Source organism: Prionailurus bengalensis, chromosome D4 (assembly GCF_016509475.1).
Source record: "Prionailurus bengalensis isolate Pbe53 chromosome D4, Fcat_Pben_1.1_paternal_pri, whole genome shotgun sequence".
NCBI classification, from domain to species: domain Eukaryota; kingdom Metazoa; phylum Chordata; class Mammalia; order Carnivora; family Felidae; genus Prionailurus; species Prionailurus bengalensis.
Genome location: NC_057359.1, coordinates 22,322,789 through 22,330,217, shown reverse-complemented (window position 1 = coordinate 22,330,217; position 7,429 = coordinate 22,322,789).

Genomic DNA, 7,429 nt, shown 5'->3' with positions numbered 1-7,429 from the left:
CCATTGATTATTCATTGGATTCTGGGATGGGCTGGCTACACAAGCATTCATTAATCCCTTCAGTGCCCCAGGGCACCCAGAATAGTTTCAGCTCCAAACAGGTCTCTAGTTCAAGAGTTTAGCCAAAGGAAAGATGCTTGGGTTGGGAAGTTTTCCCCCATATATAACATGTAGCACATCGTTTTGGATTCTGATTCAAGTTCCTGCTGTTATATCCTTGACCCTTTTTTTATGCCCTTTTCCTGCAGAAATGTTTCCCTGCGGTTGTTTTCTCTTCTCACACTGTAGCCACATTTCCAGTACTAAAAGGAGCTATACATTTGGAACCCGAGATCAGAGCACGAGTTTCAACAGACGTTGTGGCAAATGTTGCGACAATAGTACAGGCATTGAAATCTGTATTGACCCAGAAATTGACTGACCTCCTTCTCAACCTCAGCAGGACCAGAGAGAAACCCTCGAACATCCTCTTTTCTCCTCTATGCAACGATGGCCTCTCTCCTCCAAGTACCATCACCCTCACGAGTCCTCAAACCTGGCCACACGTTTAGTCACCCAGGGAGCTTTTAACGAATACAATTCCCCGGGCTCCATCCCAGACCTCTGGGACAAGGGCCCAGGCTGGATATTTTAAAAGGCTCCATAATTAATTCTAATGTGTACCTAAATTTGAATACCACAGTCCTAGACCAAGCCAGATGCCAGTAAATAAGCCTAGATTCCTCCTTCTTCCCGTCAGGAAGAATCTAATTGGTCAACTAAAACACAAATCTGCCTTCTAAATTGTTCTCCTCCAACTTCTCTATGATTGACTTAGAATTTTCCTTGCTGTGACCTTGTAGTAGTTTTTCTTTCCTCTCATATTCTCTTTTCCCATTATGGTGCATTGTTCTTGCTGCGATGGGGTGATCTTTGTAGTTTTGCCAGCCATCACTTTTCTTAAAATTCTTCGGTGATTCATCAGAACTTTAGGACACAGTGATGCGGACTCTTTATTTTCTGATCACTACCTGCTATCTAGCTTCATGTTTTGTCACCATCCTCCCCACCCCCATACTCTCCATAAAACCAAATGACTTTCTTGTGCTCTCATGTCTTTGCCTCTGACTCTCCATCTTCCAGTTCTGCTCTTAAGCTGACAACTGCATTTTGTCAAGCTGAGATAAAGTCCTCTCTCTCTGCACATGCTCTCTTTGCCATCATACCGTGTGCCTAACTACGTTATGCCACTGACATACCAAGTTGACACAAAAGTCCTACACTGACTGGAGCCTGTTGATCTTGCTCAGACCTATACTTAAATGTGTGCCCTGCACATAGTAAGTGCTTGATAAGTCAATGTCAAATGCATGGAGAATCGAATAAATGAATGAACACATTAAATCATAGCCTGTTATCCCTGGAATCATTTTCATTGAGGCTTCTTCCATGTCAGTGCATAGTTATCTGAAAATATGTTGTTGAAGAAATGGTAACATCAAGATGGCAAAAGCCTTCTGAGTATAGCTTTCAGGAGGATGTTAATGATGATATTTATTTGAGCCAAGGTTAAATTGCATACACAGGTCGTCTACCTTTTTGCATGATTCTCATAAAGAAGGGGGGGAATAAACAGGTTTTATGGCTATAATTTTCCACTGTAAAAAATGTATTAGCTATCTAATAAAGAGGAATCTGTAGCCAGTTTTGGCACAAATGACTCTTGGGGTGACAATGGCTTTACTACCAGACCCTTGGCCCTGTTCTAGGTAGTTGTCACATAAGGAAGCTGGCTTTTCCGTAACCTTGAATTTTGATGGTGTGTAACACCATAGGTTGGTAAATGGACAATCTCCATAGTTCCTTGGAATGTAAAGGTTCTTTGAATTAGTTGACATATACTACTGGGTAAGTAATATAAATATTCTGCCTAGGTCTCTTGCTCTAGGGAACGAATCTGTGCAAGTGGTTTGTCTTTGGGCCACCTCTGTCTGTTTAACCTGACAGAGAACTCCCTCCACACATTCTTTTGCCCCTGCCAACAGAGCAGAAGCTTCACCTTGACACGGTGTGGTGATATGATTTGCATTTCTGGAAGTTACAGAATATTTGAATAATAGGATCATCATTGTCAGATGCCTGGTTTAGCATTTGCCAACAGGAAGCCTGACTCAAGTTTCCATTTTAAGGAGATTTACTTATTCCTTAAAATAAGTGCTTCTAGAATTGTCTGGATGACGTAGGTGTCAATATTTGATAGGAAGCAGCTCAGGATAGGAAATATTACTAAAGAAAATGTGGTGTCATTCTCCCTAGATTTTTTTGTTTAAAGTAAATGTTTTTTAGGCTTACATAGAGCCCTGTTAGGGCCAAATGGTTAACCTTGAGAACCCCATAGAATCACTTACCACCTTAGGGAAAACAAATCTCTCTTTTCTTCGGAGAGGGGAAGGTATATCATTACTCTGTATGGCTTCCAAATGCTGGACCTGTCCTTTTCACTTTTCAGACTGTGGTCTATAAAAATAATAGAAACATAGATTTGGAAGGGAGAGGAGGCCTTTGGGGCTAATCATTCCCACCATTCAGGAACCATTTCCTCAACCACTTGGGCAGGGAACTACAATGCCTCATCGTAAACCTTTTCAGTTAGAAGGAGCTCGTACTCACTGTTCTGGAGTTCACACACATTACTGTTGCTCACCTTTATGTATTAGAAGATTCTTTCTTGTAGGGATGCCTGGGTGGCTCAGTTGGTTAAGCATCTGAGTCTTGATTTTGGCTCAGGTCATGATCTCATGGTTTGTGAGTTCAAGCCCCACGTTGAGGCTTGTGTGGGCACTGCAGGGCCTACTTGGGATTCTCTCTCTCCCTGTCTCTCTGCCTCTCTCTCTCATTCTCCTTCTCTTTCTCTCTCTCTCAAAAATAAATAAACTTAAAAAAAGGAAAATTATTTCTTGTACTAAGGTGACAATGGAAAAATCTAAATACCTCAGCCCATTTTGGGATTGCTTGTGGCCATATAGCCAGATGAGAACCTGAGGTGAGTGTGTAGGTTACCTGCAAAAGAATGGCTCCTCCCCCATAGTCCAGAGTTTCCTGGAGCAGGAAAGGAGGTGAGTCTTAACAGAGGTGAGTCTTAACATGAAGGGGTGGCTTCCTCCTCTCTCCAAGGCCAAAGAGGAAGTTTGGCCTGGATCCCGAAGTGTGGAGACAGTAAGAGACTTTCCTATGGCAAAAGGTGAGGCTACTCTGGCCATGTGGTGGCCACATTCATCTTCCAAATGAACAGACACAGAAAATGCCAATAAAAAGGGCACTGACAATGAAACTATGACGTTAGCTCCACCTACATCAGGGATCCTTCAAGGTCCTGGTTTACCTCGCTCTCTGCTGGAGTTCAGACCCTAGTGTTCTAGGTGCTGTTGCAGAGAAGCTGGGGAGTGAAGCTGGTTGAGTACTTTCTAATAAGGCCATGAATACTGAAACTTCTTAGCTACTGTGATCTAAGGCATTTTTTCTTCTTCTTTATATCATCAGTGAGGTATCTCTCTGACTCAGAGAGAGACAGAGTGTGAGTGGATGAGGGGCAGAGAGAGAGGGAGACACAGAATCAGAAGTGGACTGCAGGCTCTGAGCTGCCAGCACAGAGCCCAACGCAGGGCTTGAACTCATGAGCTGTGAGATCATGACTTGAGCTGAAGTCAGATGCTTAACCAGTTGAGCCACCTAGGTGCCCCTGGGCTTTTTTATTTCTAATAATTCTTGGTTTGAGAAAACCCTTCCCCCCAAATTTGTATAATTACATTATTCAGTACATTTTAAAAACAAAACAAAACTCCTTGAGTATACAAAAGCCTTGCCCAGGCTTTTTGATAGCACGGCTGAAATAATCTATCTTTGTTAAAATACAAAACCATTGTTTTCCTCTGAAAAGCTGCTAGAGTTTTATTTTGGCATCTGGGCATCTAGTGGCTGATCTGAAAAATGCATCTAGAGGCTTTCAAAGGAAAATGAATGAATGCTTCAAACCTGGAGGAAAATTTCTCAAATGTGTTAGGAAAGAGGGACCAATAAAGGACAGTTCCTCTTGTTAAAAAGAGAAGGCAATTGGGACACACAATAAACGTGGCCAGGTTTATAGTTGCATTTATGACACGAACCTCAGCAAGCTTAGAGTGTGCGGTGAATAGGCAGGGTGATGCACCGGGCATGTCTATACTCTGTGAAGCAGAGCAAACACTCAAGCAAACACACAGGCCTATCACCTCTGCTCCCAAACAGAATTGATGTCACAGATGGAAGAACTGTTTGGAGATTTCCACCCCATTCCACTGATTGCTTACCCATAATAAAACTTCTCTGCCAGTGGCTGCAGCCTGGGCTTGGTTCTGGAAAAGCAAGAAATAGATCAACAGTTTGCCTGGGAAAGGATGATGAGGTTCTGAACTAACCAGAACCACTCATTCATCACTCTTCGCCTTAAGTCAGCAGCATGATTTTCCCTAAGCCGAAAGGCAAAGAAATATAATAGTGAGAGTTTAAAGTTCTTACAGTTGGGATGAGATTATAAAGGTTATGTTCATTTCAGGTTCCCAGCCTCTGGGATGTGACAGCATTGAAGAAGGATTCTCTCGTTTTTCCTTTCTGGAAGTAGGGGCAGTGCTTTGATCAAACAGGCATCCTGACAATGCTAAATAGAATTGGTAGATTTGGTGTTTTATGTGAACTGACAACACTTGAGGAAAAGCAAGAGAAAACCCGAGGTGCTTGGTAATTAAAATTATATTTTTCCTTTTCTTTGTCCACTCTTAAAATATGGAATGTTTAACATTCTTAAATATAGTCCTTAAGATCACAGTGTTCCCCCTGATTAACCTTTTATCCTCCCAAAAGGCTGGAGCAGTAGAACCAGACCCCAGCCCACACCCGAAATACGTGAGGATGGACGGGCACAGACTGTTGAGTGCACACGTTCGTGGGTTTGTTTCACTTGCATTTGCTGTACAGGGTCGCTGGTGACACCAGTGAGAAATAATTTATTGGGTGATTCTGGGAGAAATTTCGGCCTTGTGTTGACTACATCAGAATATATCAATTTGGGGGCAAATATGATTTATTAATTTAACAAAAATTTCTTGCATGCCTGCGATATGGCAAACAATGAGCTAGGTATTGGCCACAATGTTGGATGTTAACAGAATTGTGTTTTACAAGGGCAAAATTGAGGAAATAGATATTCCATTGGAATAATGGGATGGATTTAAAAATTAACATTATTTTATATGTGGCAAGATAGGGGTTTTTGATTTTTTTTTTTGATATGGATATTCAGTGTTCTTACGGCTTTTTTTGTTTGTGGCATTTAGCCCTAGTCTAAAGAGAGGACACCTTATCCGGGATGCAATACAACCTTTTTTTCCCAGAGAGTGAAAATCAGGCGGTTCCTTTTTATATAGTTTTTAAAGACTATGAGTCTGCTTATCCTAGAGGAATGTGGAACTAGTTTTTCCCATGACTTTAATATTGCTTTAATTTTAGTTTTTAAATTATTATCCTGCAGGAAAATTGACCTTGTGTACTTCTGTTCAGCGTTATGAATTTTAACCACCACCACAATCAGGATACAGAACTGTTTCATCACCTCCATACCTAATCATTTTTTCTCTGGTTTGTCTGAAGGATCTTTGCAAGGGTTGCTGTTTGATTCTCAGTAACTAAACCTCATCAAACACTCAGTCTTCATGTGAGAGGGGACTTCATTCTGCCAGCACCCAGGGTGGAGGTCAGTAGATTGCTTGACCGTATGAGTGGGACTTTCTTCCTTCCTTCTACGCCAAGCACTCCAAGGGTTGACACCTAGGGATCACTAATCATGACTCATGATTACTAACCATGACTCATCACCTTGCAGCACCCTCAGTGCCTTCCAAGAGCGCTGGAAAACTGTCAGGTCAGAAGGAACCAGAAACATCTGGTGAGATGGCGATCGTCTTGGTGATGTTGGAGGCTGAGGGAATTGGGGAAAATCTTTTACCAGGAAATATGGGGTTTGAAATGACGGCCTGGAGCTTGTATAGTGGGCAGTGGATACCACCATTCAAATTACAACATATATTTACTTTAGAAAATGAGACGATTCCAACCAAAGATTTTGAAAATCTCCAGCAGTTCCATTACCAAGGAATAACTATTATTTATGCGTTGCTGCCATTCTTTTTACATATATGATTACATGTGACTGAATAGCTAAATATCACCAAATATAAAACAGTTCTGACTTTCTCAGTGGCAGATTAAAGTTTTTGGCAAACTAGATTATTTAAGGGATATGGTGTAGACAATCAATGTCTAGTGGTGATGTTTAATTTATAATTTAGCTTATATACATGTTTAACTTTTGTAAACTAACATGCTAATTAAGGAAAATTACTTTTTTTAAAACACGTATTTCATAAAACATTGAACTGTTGTCTCAATCAGGTTTGCCTGCTGCTTTAACAAATTACTGAAGACGGGGTGGTTTAGACAAGAAACATTTACTTTCTTGTATTTCTGGAGTCTGGGAAGTCCAAGATCAAAGTGCTTGCCAATTCTTCCTGGTTTGTAGATGATCTTCTCCTTGTATCCTCACAGAGCAGGGAGAGAGAGAAAGGAAACTATAAGAATATGGGCTTTAATCCCATTATGAGGACACCACCCTTTTGACCTAATTACCTCCTAAAGGCCTCATCTCCAAATACTATCACACTGGAGATTTAGAGTTTTAACATATAAAAATTTCCCCAAGTGTTATTGAGATGTAATTGACACACAACTTTATGTAAGTTTAAGATGTGTGTTGTGTTGATCTGGTGCATTTACAATTGGAAAATGATTACCACAATGGTATTAGCTACCACCTTTACCACGTCACATATTTTTTTAAATTTATTTTTTATTTTTATGGGAAGAATTTATTTTTTAATGTAAGAATCTTTAAGGTCTACACTCTTGAAAAAAAGATCTACTTTCTTTTTCTGAACAGTGAAGGAAACGATCAGTAAAACTAAAAGGCAACCTACTGAATGGGAGAAGGTATTCACAAATGACGTATGTGATAAAGGGTTGGTATCCAAAGTGTATAAAGAACTAATACAACTCAACACCCAAAAAACCAATGGAATGAAAAGGAGGGCAGACGAATGAACAGGCATTTCCCCAAAGAAGACATCCATATGGTCAGAAGACACATGAAAAGGTGCTCAACATCTCTCATCTTCAGGGAAATGCAAATCAAAAGTACAATGAAGTATCACCTCACACCTGTCAGAATGGCTAAAATAAAAAACACAAGAATCAGCAAGTGTTGAGGATATGGAGAAAAAGGAACACTTGTTCACTGTTGGTGGGAATATAAACTGTGCAGCCACTGTCAAACGCTATGGAGGTTCCTCAAAAATTAAAAATA